Source organism: Schistocerca americana, chromosome 3 (assembly GCF_021461395.2).
Source record: "Schistocerca americana isolate TAMUIC-IGC-003095 chromosome 3, iqSchAmer2.1, whole genome shotgun sequence".
NCBI classification, from domain to species: domain Eukaryota; kingdom Metazoa; phylum Arthropoda; class Insecta; order Orthoptera; family Acrididae; genus Schistocerca; species Schistocerca americana.
The window spans coordinates 665,825,250-665,836,689 of NC_060121.1; positions in this window are offsets into that span (position 1 = coordinate 665,825,250).

An 11,440-nucleotide genomic window follows, 5' to 3' on the forward strand; every position below is an offset into this window, starting at 1 on the left:
TAAATATTTGAAAATGCTTCCGTCACTGAGGTAAAACAAATTAACAGTGCTACTTGTTCTCTGTTGTACCACGCCGTCACTAAGGCAAGCACCCAGACTACAAAACTGATCAACCTCCTAAATCCTTAGATTACTATAAATTTCTTTCCGTTGCGCGATTTTGATGAAATAAAGCCTAAACGAGGCCTCAAGCTACGCTCAAACTATCTGGGAAAATCGCACAAAAATTCATCCCCTGGTTTTGAGACTGGTGTGTTCGTAGAGACAAAGGAATGGTTCAAATGGCCCTGAGCACTATGGGACTTGACATCTGTGCTCATCAGTCCCCTAGAACTTAGAACTACTTAAACCTAACTAACCTAAGGACATCACACACATCCATGCCCGAGGCAGGATTCGAACCTGCTACCATAGCGGTCACGCGGCTCCAGACTGTAGCGGCTAGAACCGCACGGCCACACCGGCCGCTTAGAGACAAACAGACAGACACTAGCGTTTTGGTTAAAATTTTAAATTACTGTATCTTTCTTTCGAGATCCGATTTTGATCAAGTAAACTATATGATGCACCAGGATAAGCTTAAGTTACGTGCGAAAACGACATGGAAATTCGTCTAAGAGCTTTGGAGATTAGTATATTCTAATATACAAATAAACATATGGTGTTACGTGTTGTTATTAATACAGCTGTAGGCCTGAATATCTCCCGCAATTTGGTCGCTGGTATTTGTTTCAAACTGTGCTTGAGAAAGCCACGGAATAACTGTAATTTTCGGCTAGAACTTGGCAGTGTTTCCATTACGTAGAACAGGAGAATGTCCGACGACATTAAGACGTTCTACTATTCCAAAGTACAAAGAACAGGAACAACTCTACAACCAGAGGTGCGTAACCATTAGAAACCTACAGAAAATAAGCTATGCAATATTTAAAGTCTTAAACACTTAATTTGACATTAAAATAGGTGTTCCAGAGGTTACGAACTCGAAAAATTGTGTGCTTAAGTAAAACTGTTGTAGAGTCCGGAGGTGTCCAAATGCAGGCGCCTTAGTAAGAAGATGTCTTGCATGCTTTGTTCAGCACAGCTCAGACTTTGGCTACAGTTATGATCTGAAGCTACTGGATGAGCTCTCTGGAGCGCAAAACTAATTAAAAGCCAGTGACCTTGCGGATTCACAATTAAAAGGCGAATTTGAGAGGAAGTCTTCGCTTAGAGCAGCTAATAGCTTCTGGGGCTGGCGATACTCTCAAAGGACGACACTGCTGTGGACAGTTCAGTTTAATTAATGAGATACGCACGTCGCCTGTTAAGTCGAGAGATCGTTTCCAGACTTCGTTGCCGAACTCGAACTTGGCACAAACCAGTAACATAGAATGTCATTTACTGCGGAATGACAGGGGAAGGAAATGCGGTTAACGGCAAAGAGAAAGGCTTTCAAGACAACTGATAGTCAGTTAAAGAAACTATTACGTCGTACGGTAATATCTGCTGAATAGTATATATATGATGGCTCATCGAAGAAACATCAAATGTAGATGTCCGGAAATTCGTGATACAAACTTCTAGGCCTTGTAGAGGGCAGTAAGTACGTAATATTTTCAATATGAACCCATCTCCCGAAACGTACCGTTTATGTACTACGATGTTTTCAGCTCTGCTTGAGAAAGTAAATTAGGCAACACGCAGTACAATTATTCAGTAACAAATCCAAAGGAAACATAAAGAAACATCCATTTATTACTTAAGCAAATTTGTTTCTATTAACACTTCAACATAAAGTATTCACTTTATTCCAAACCTAAAAAATAACCCAGCATGCTGTACGTACAAAACAGTACTAATTTACCACATGTACTAAAAGTTTGTAACAGGAATTTCTGAAAACTTTGTATACCTTACAACAGTGATTGAAATTTAAATGTCAGCTCTGTAAACAATTAATTGTTGCTGTATGACGTTAGCACGGCCTCAAACATTTGTATAAAGACGGAGATCCGTCCTCAAGAGGAACGTTGTTCTGAAACTCGTGTCCTCTTTTCCCATGTCCAGTGATGTCTTTCCTGCGTCAGTACCAAAAACAGAAAATTTCTGTGATCTTCACTTTCCCAAATCTTGAATGAAAAGCTAGCTGACTCACAGCACAGTGTTCACATTACTACTGTCCATAGTCAAAGGTGCGACTACTCACTCTACGCTTGAATCACTGCTTTCTCATTAATCAGAACCATTAATATCCTCCTTAAGGGAGGAGAGAAGAACCTTTGGAGATATCAACCTATTACTCTTGAGCACACAGTCAGTACCAAAAGAAACAGGAGACTGAACAAGACTGATTCCATGACTCATCCAGACCAACGAATAAAAAATTTACTTGTACGTGGACTGAAACCAATAGTATCTATATTAAACAGAAATAATTATTTTAATGGAGTTTAAGATTGTTTGACGTCACCAGGAAGAACGAACTACAGCAATAGATTTCTATAAAGACATATCACAATAAAAAGATAGATAAGTACGAGTACGGCCGAGGATTCCGTCTATGTTCCTCTTTTTTTTTTTACTTTTTTGTAGTCGTCAGTCCTCTGACTGGTTTTATACGGCCTGTCAGATATTCCCCTCCTGTATCGAACTTTTCATCTCAGAGTACCAGAGTACCACACGCAAGACACACCTTCAATTATTAGCCGGACGTAACTCAATCTCTGTCTTCTTCTACAACTCCCATACAAACTTAGATACTTATGTAGATAGCTCACCAACCCCAAGAATAGACAGTCTCGGAGATTTCTGCCTGTTATTGATATCGATACTAGGAAAATCTCAGACACGAGAATTCAAAGAAATTCTAGATTTTTTTAATAATAAATTACAATTTTTGTACAGTTTCCAACCTCATTCTGTAATTTTTCATTTATTTTCTTAAATTTATTATGGAGTTAGATTAACATGCTCTTTTAATTGGCAAATTTCATATGCGTTGAGATCGTCTGCTCTCGCCCCTGTTGCGGTTAGTGGTAAGATTTGACGGAAGAACCATGGAAGGAAACAGTACAGCCGGCCATGGGGCTATTGCTGTAATGCGAGCATTTAATTCATCTGTGGAAAGCTATAGCGGCTATTCCATGGGAAGTCGAAACCTCCATGGTCTTACCTACACGGAAGCTCAGCGTATTCGGTCAGAGGACGCTTGCCATCGGTAATAAAAAGAAAAAGAGAAAAGAAACCAACAAGAAACTTGACTGGGAACGAAAAATAAGGAACAGCATAAGAAGAGGAAAGAAATGAAAAAAATCTGGCGAAGTTGACTGCTAATCAAAACCTACTCGGTCCCGGTTAGAACCGCGTTACCGCTTACGTTTTGAATAAAAAGTCATCAGCAGTGGCGGCTGAGGACTTTAGGCATAAGAAATGATCCACGTTACGCCTCAGGCTGTGTCAAAGATGGCGGAGAAGCGGACAGAAGTTCAGGGCCCTCTCTTTCGCTTTGGGGTAGGAAACTACCCTTGTCATGGGGATGCAGAAGGCAATGTGAACCACAGTATTAAAGACACATAATGTGTATATACAGGCACTTGGATAGTAACTGAAAAAGTATCATGATAATCTCTACATTAGCAATAGATTCCTTACTAGCTCCCCACTCGTATGACCGAGAGGAGACTGCCAAGGGGGAGGTGACCATTACAAAAAGACTGAAAAACCAACGAAAGAATTACGTTCTGGGAGTCGGGGCGTGGAATGTAGACGTTTGAATGTGGGAGGTATGCTAGAAGATCTAAAGAGGGAAATGCCATACGCCAGTGAAGTGAAATAAAGAAGACAAGAATTTCTGGCCAGATGAGTTAGGGTAATGTCAACAGCAGAAGAAGGCAGTTTAACAGGAGTAGGATTCGTTATGAACAGCCAAGGAGAACAGAGTGTTGAGTTACTGTGAACAGTTCAGTGATAGAAATTCTTCCAGCCCATATGTGGCATAACAGCTTCAGTACTGGCACACGACGCTGTGGCGCTCAATGCTTACTACCTGAGCCCCCATCTTACTGTTAATCGCTCCTGTAAACGTGAACACGTTATGTAGATCTTGGTGCCTCTCCCGTCCATCTAGAAAAGGTAATGATTTTCCAATTTTATATTTCTAGTTTTTACTGAGTTTAACGAAGGCGATGTTGGCCTGATATATTAGACAATGCCCTTTGGCTACACTGACTAAAAGATTCTTAAGAAATACCAAATTAAGGTATTTGCTCTTTCAATAGGTGATCTTTTTATATATGTTTATAGGTTATCCAAGTCTGCACAACGCGATCGCGATTCTTAAATAGATGTATTTGTTCTCTGTTTTTTATTTAGATAACCTGAAGATGCCTAAATAAGGCAAAACACGGCGTTGAAAAATAAAAAAAACTGAAATTGCAACCAAGACATTTCTTAACCAATAAAGTTCAGTGATAGGGTTGGTCCCATCAGAATCGTGAGTAAATCAACACCGACAACGGTAGTTCAGGTATACAGGCCAAGTCTAAAATTAGGATGAAGAGACAGTGACAGTATATGAGAATAGTGAACAGGTAATTCAGTACGTAAAAGGAGATAAAAATCTAATAATGTTGAGTGATTGGAATAAGGTTGTAAGGGGAGGCGTAGAAGGAAGTGTTACGGGAGAATGTGTTCTTGGTAGTAGGAATGAGAGAGGAGAGAGACTACCTAGGTTCTGTGATAAACTTCAGCATGATGTTCAAGAATCACAAGAAGAGGAGGTATACTTGTTAAAGGCCGGAAGGTACAGGAAGGTTTCAGTTAGATTATATCATGGTCAAGAAGAGTTTTCGAAATCGTACTGGATTCTAAGTAGTACCCAGGAGCAGATGAAGACTCAGGTCACAACACAGTAGTGATGAATAGCAGGCTGAAACTTAAGAGACTAGTCAGGAAGAACCACTACGCAAATAAATGGGATACGGAAATACTGAGAAATGATGAGATACGCTTGAAGTTCTCTGAAGCTATAGATACGGCAATAATGAATAGCTCAGCAGGCAACAGACAGCCCTAAAAAGAACAATCACAGATGATGGAAAGGAAAACTTAGGTACAAAGAAGGTAATCGTGAAGAAGCGATGAATAACAGAAGGAACAGCTCTGTTGATCGAAGAAAAAGGCCGCGGGACTGCTACGGTCACAGGTTCGAATCCTGCCTCGGGCATGGATGTGTGTGATGCCCTTTGGTTAGTTAGGTTTAAGTAGTTCTAAGTTCCAGGGGACTGGTGACCTAAGATGTAAGTCCCATAGTGGTCAGAGCCATTTGAACCATTTTGAAGAAAAAGTGAAGTGCAAACATCTTTAGGGAGACCTAGGAATTAAAAAGGATAAATCGCTTAGGAATGAAATAAATTTGAATTACAGGACGCTAGGGCGAATATAGGTTGAAAGAATACTTTGAGGGCTTTTCTGGAGAGGGGTGTCGGAACTTTTTTGTTGTGTTAGAAGAAGAAATGAGAGCCGATTTAGAAGAGGTAAGATATCCATTACTAGGATAAGAATCTAAAAGAGCTTTAGAAGACTTAAGAGCAAATAAGTCATATGGGATAGAGAACATTCAATCAGAATTTCTAAAATCATTGGGGGTGGGGGGAAAGAACTGGCAACCAAGTGACTATTTACGTTGGTGTAAGAGTCTGGTGATATACCATATGACTTTTGGAAAGATATCATCCACACAGTTCTGAAGATTGCAAGAGCCGAAAATAATTGCATATTAAGCAAAGCGAAAATAATTGCATATTCAGCTTAACGGCTCATGCATCAAATTGCTGGCAAGAAAAATATACCGAAGAACGAAGAAGAAAATTGATGTTCTTTTAGATGACAATCTATTTGGGTCTAGGAAAGGTGTAGGCACCAGAGACGCAGTTCCGACGTTGTGGTTGATAAATAAAGCAAGACTAAAAGAAAATCATAGAATTTGCCGATCTGGACAAAGCGTTCAACAATGTGAAATGGTGCTAAATGTTCGAAAATCTAAGGAAAATAGGACTACTCTATATGGAGAGATAGGTAATACATAGTAAGTACAAGATCCCAGAGGGAATAACAAGAATGGAAGAGCTCGGATTAAAAAGGGTGTAAGACAACGATGTATTCTTTCAGCACTGCAGTTCAGTCTATACATGGAATAAACAAATAAAGAAATAATAGAAAGTTTCATAGGGGAATTGGAATTCAAGGTGAGAGAATACCAATAATAGCATTCGCTGATGACATTGCTATCCTGAGTGAAAGTGAAATAGAATTGCAAGATCTTCAGAATGGATTGAACAGTCTAATGAATGCAGAATATGGACTGAGAGTAAATCGAAGGAAAACGAAAGTAATTAGAAGTATCAGCAATGCGAACAGCGGGAAACAAAGATCAGCGAGCATGGTCACGACGTAGATGAAGTTAAACGGTTCCGCTACCTAGGCAACAAATTAACCAGTGACGGACGGTGCAAGGAGGACATGAAAAGCGGACTAGCACTGAGCGTTCCTGGCCACGAGAAATATACTGGTGTCAAACATACGCCTTAATTTGAAGAAGAAAGTTCTCAGAATGTACATCTGATGCACAGCAAATATGGTAATGTGTAATGGCACACCCATTCCTAACTTTACCTCTTTTTAATAGAAATAAGTGATATCATATACACTATCGAGTCTTTTACAGGTGAACATTATCTCAGCTGTTTACGTAAAAGAATTTCGTATGATTTTGTATATGATATATTATGTTTCAGACTAAAATGTATAAAAGGAACTTAATTTGTTACTCTCTGTATGTGCAGTTAGACTTATTCTTCTCTTAGAAATGTTTGAAATAACGGAAGTTTGTAGCATACTTAAAATTAATATTATTAATTGCACAATATAAAGTGAATATTAAATTTATTTCTGGGCTCATTTATAAAATAATGATACAGTTTGAAGATTCTTGGATTTTCAAGAACGTTTTTAAACTCTTTTGTTTTGTAAACTCTTTGGAATATTGTGAGTACCACAGAGTGTTGGGAGTAGTGGGCAGGCCTCTGATGGAGACAGACATATTTATATGATTGACACTGACAATGTAATTTGGGAAATTAAGTGGAAATTGTAAAAACGGTGTGATATTAGGAAATGAGACAAAGAATAAAATTGAAGAGTAGTACAGGCTTATCTTCATCAGTTATTTAGTCATCAGGAACCCACAACGTTAAGGCAAAATTTCAGCCATAAGAATCTAGACCTAGAAGCAAGACTTGGAGCCAACAAACAGAGAAAGTGAAGATAAGTAAAAAGTTTACCTTTTGCATATCTTATGCGTTATGAAGCTTTCAAACCTTGTGCAGAGACAGAAAGTTTTAAAGTCGATGTTGTAGGTTAACGAGCATTTTGCTCCCATTATGGCCGAAATAGTCAGCCTCCAGGAATTGTGAAACTAACCCTGTCGTCTAGGACCGTGTGCCACAAAGAGCGCAGATACACCACGAGATGGGGAAATTCACAGGCATCTATTGTGCTGAATGAGGCCTTTGCTCTGTAGTATGTGAGTGAGACAGACAGGAACCTACGTCATAGGGAAACCGCCTAGAAGGCGTTTGTGGCCAGGAAGATTGTAATATTTCTGGCATATTCAGCCATCATATTAGGCTCCAGGAAGCCATTCCCAGGGCAGTGGAGATGCATGAAGCGTAGAGATGACGCAATGTTGGATGAGGTAACGGTGACAGATGTTAGATTCGATACCATTCCCGTGAGAAAGACCCCCTGAATGATGCTGCTGCTCTGTGATTGGCTGCTGTGTTCGGCTGTAGGGAGCCAAAATGTTAAATTTTAGTTGCTATTATTAATTAAACTTGTCATCCCAATTACTTCATTTTTTAAAATAAACATCTCTCAACAGCCAGCTATGAAGCGTCATTTCAGAATTATTAAAATCAAAGTATTACTAAAAGACTGACGATATTACTGCCGATGCACTTCGGTGACGTTCGGGTCACGCCTTGCTGGCTTGGCCCGCGAAGTGTCTCGGGCAGTCCGGCTCTCCAGTTCTGACCGTTCCAGTAGACAGACATGTCTGTTATAGCAGTATTTGTTTCATGCAATTTTATTTACTACAGTTCCGACCGTCGCTAGGTACAGACATGTTGTCTGTAGTAGGATGTATTTCATGTTATTTTAGCCAGATATAATGACTGTGGAAAGATATGTTCAATATGTTGTGATCAAGAATAGTTTCTCGTGTCCATATCAATAAAAACGCGACTGGCATCCCAAATGAGTTATAGCTTTTTCGTAGTAATAGTTCCTTTCGAAGTTAATTTCAGCCTCAAGAAAAAGAATCCACAACCTGTGTGCTGTTTTCTGCACTGAGGACATCATCATCATGATGACAGCAGGTTATTGAAGTGTACAGGAACTTATGTATTCCACAAAGGGCAGTGGAAACAACTAGGCACCTCACGTATACTGCATGCACAGTGACACGTCATCTGCAGTAATGCAGAGGAGGTAAAGAAGGATGAAAGTATTAACACTATCTCACATTTATTCCTGTATTTCTTGCCGTACATGGTATCCCTTGCGGGGAAAATCTTCGAAGTTTGAGTGCTTTGGAGGTATGAGTCTTGATTATTAGCGACGACTGTGAACTGTGAAAAATTCTTGGAAAAATTCATAACACCTAAAGTGACTGTTCTGCTATTACATGACAATAGAAATGTGTAGGAAGTGTTTCAAACGATTTTTGAACTGTGTTTGAACTCTTTTGAACTTTAGTTGAACTTCGATTTTTGATGCCAAAGAAATTTTTTTTTTTTATTCGCGAGGACATAGTAGATGTGTATAGTGTATAGTATAGTGTATAGTAGATGCTGAAAGTGTTAAGTTTGAACTCTTTTGAACTTTAGTTGAACTTCGATTTTTGATGCCACAGACAAGTTTTTTTGTTCACGAGAACATAACGTCCGTGTATAGTAGATGCTGAAAGTGTTAAAGTGCAAATGACAGAAAATCAAATACGTGTGCGCGGTCCATGGGATTACGTTTAATTTTCATCGAGGTTTCGACGTGCTACGAGGCGACGCAACGCAGCGCGGGGAGGCAGAGGCAGCGGCCGCAGTTCTCCGCGTCAGGTGCGAGGATCGGCAGTCAGTAGCGGGCGAGATCAGTAGCAGCCGCTGAACAGGGTGTTCCAGCAGTGCAGACAGCAGTACAACACTTCAGCTTCAGCAGCCAGAGCAGAGAAGGAGTTTCTCGACAGCAGCACGCAGAATAGCATCGAAGAGTAAGTGTTATTCTGGCGCAAATAGCTAATCTCTATAACGGACAGCAGAATAATATTGTAACTTCAAAGTCTAAAAGTGATTCCTTTAAACTTATTTGGCAAAATTTTTTTAAATTATATCAAGTGTAAAATGTCTGACAAAATTGAAAAAACATATCCTCTTAGAAGTAGGGAAAGGGATCAAGTAGATATTGATGGCAATGATCCTTTAGATCAGCCACAATACTTGCAAACAGATAACATTGTTGTATGAATGCAGAGTCTCGCGGCAATAACACTGAATAAAATGTTCTCGGGTTTCCAACCGCGTCAATTGGTTAAAACTACATCGGACAAACAGTGCGCACTGTGGAACAACGCAGGAAAGAACATGAGAGATATTATCGCCTATGCTATCCAGAGAAATCTGCGCTAGCTGAGCATGCGTTAGAAAACGGTCACCACATAAAATTTGGCGATACCTCTGTCGTGGCTCGCACTAACGGCTTCTGGGACAGTTTAATATGGGAAGCTATTGAAATAAAAATTACCAAAAACACCCTGAATAGAGACCGTGGCTTACAGCTCAGCGCTGCGTGGGATCCAACGATCGCGCGGTTGAAGAGGACCCATCGAACGCCGACTCAAAACATACCCATACATGGCAATGTCACGGGCACCAGTGACGTCACAGCCGGCAGCTAGCAAATATAAGGGCGCACCAACAGCCCACTGGCAGTCATAACACTTGACAATGGCCAAGGAGTGCTTGGCCGAAAGCTCGTGTAGTTTTAACCAATTGACGCGGTTGGAAACCCGAGAACATTTTATTCATATAACATTGTTGATGATCTATCAGATAATTTGCAAAGTGTAGATAATGAAACTGAAAATGTTTCGGAAAATGCCGATTCTGTATTAAATGATCGTACTGAAAATGTAGACACTGTCGCTCCTGACCACAACGACGTAGTAGATTTGGATAATGACGTCAGAAACACTGAATCTGACGTCAATATTGCAAATGAGCCAACAGTGGAGTCACACAGATTAGGTCATGGCATTGCTTCAGATGAAACATTGCCAACAGTAGGTAATGGGGAGACAGAAATCAGCAAGGAGCAAAATACGTTATCTATGTTATTATTGCTTTTAAAAGAAACTAACGAAAAAATAGATAAAACAGGTAAAGGGCAGAATAACACTAACGAAGAGATAAAAGCCGAGTTAAGAGAAACAAAAGGTTATGTCAGGAAAGCAAATGCAGTAATGACTCAAACCAATAGCAATTTTAAGGCCTTAGAACAAAAGGTGTCAGAACTTGGAAGCTAAAACTCAGGCTTGTTCAAGTAAAATAGATCGAGAAACAAAAGAATAGGGTAAGAAATTTGAATTATGTAAGCTTGAGATAAATCAGAAGTTTGATTGTAAAATTAAAAATCTGAATGATGATATGGGGGCTCAGGATTATGTAATATCAACAATAAGTAGTAATGTTAGCCAAGTAATAAACGAACAAAGCAAGGCTGTTAAAGAATGTAATGATAAACATGAACAGCAGTTAAGTGAGTTAGAAAACATCAAAGATGAGCAGCAGGTACTTTGTCATAAGCTTCCACAAATAGGTGCTCATGGTGAAGGTACCACAGATGCGATTCAAGATAAATGGAAGGAATTTGAGCAAGCAATTAAGCAATTTCCTGACAAAAGTAAGGACAGAGTGTGTGTACATGCTAGTGATGTAACAAATCCCACTATAGTTTACCATCCTTTCTCTAGTAGAGGTAACATACATCCAGTTGATTTTATTAAACAATTCGAGGGTACGCTTCCTGAAAATCTAACAGAACAACAAAAAATAAAAGCTGTGGCAAGTAGATTTCAGGGAGACGTAATATCATGGGAAACCGGGGTCAGTAACACATGTACCACATACAAGGTATTTGTACAAGCATTTTTAAATCAATACTGGTCTACTAGCAAACAAAATAGCGTCAGGAGTGAAATTTTTGAGAGAAGGAAGTACGAAATTGACGAATTGGTATTGATCAAGGCAAGGAACGGGTCTTCTAAGATAAATTCACAAATTAAGAAGTTTCATGAATTCTATGAAGGGCCATACTAAATACTTAGGATACCACACCCCAATGCTGAGGA